A 624-nucleotide genomic window follows, 5' to 3' on the forward strand; every position below is an offset into this window, starting at 1 on the left:
GTGAGAGAGAGGTGTGTGTGTGTGAGGGAGAGGTGTGTGTGTGTGAGGGAGAGGTGTGTGTGTGAGAGAGAGAGGTGTGTGTGTGAGAGGGCCTAGACCCTTCTTCAGAAAATGATTGTTTCTGGAAAATAGTGTGAAAAGCAGCGCATGCGCGATACTGGTTCATTCCCCACACGAAGATGCTGGAGGAGCGCATGCGTGAGGCCCTCCCCCAGCGCTCCCATTGGGGGGCATTGACTCAGTGAGTGGAAGCGGTTTGTTTGAAACACCGCAATGGAGAGACCAGCGCCCAGGGAAGCGAGGGAACAGCAGGCTCCTTCCAGCAGCGCATCGAGATGTGAGTCTGGGGCACGGAGGGGGCTCCGAGACCGGCATTGATTCGGGCTCAGTTCAGGGAGAACCGGGGGCTGTTGGTAAGAGGCGGAGCGGAGCAGGAACTGGTCCCGGAACTTGGAGTGAGCGGCCTGGGGGCGGGGAGAGAGAGGCCTTTCTCGGGCTGTGTGTGGGCCTGCGGAGGGAGACGCAGCGGCAAGAAGCTGCTGCTGGGGGTCAGGCTTGTGATATTTAATTCTCCGAACGCTGATGGTAATTCCTCGTTTCGCTTCTGTTTCACGTTGTTTGTTG

This window comes from Stegostoma tigrinum, chromosome 44 (assembly GCF_030684315.1).
Source record: "Stegostoma tigrinum isolate sSteTig4 chromosome 44, sSteTig4.hap1, whole genome shotgun sequence".
Lineage (NCBI taxonomy): Eukaryota > Metazoa > Chordata > Chondrichthyes > Orectolobiformes > Stegostomatidae > Stegostoma > Stegostoma tigrinum.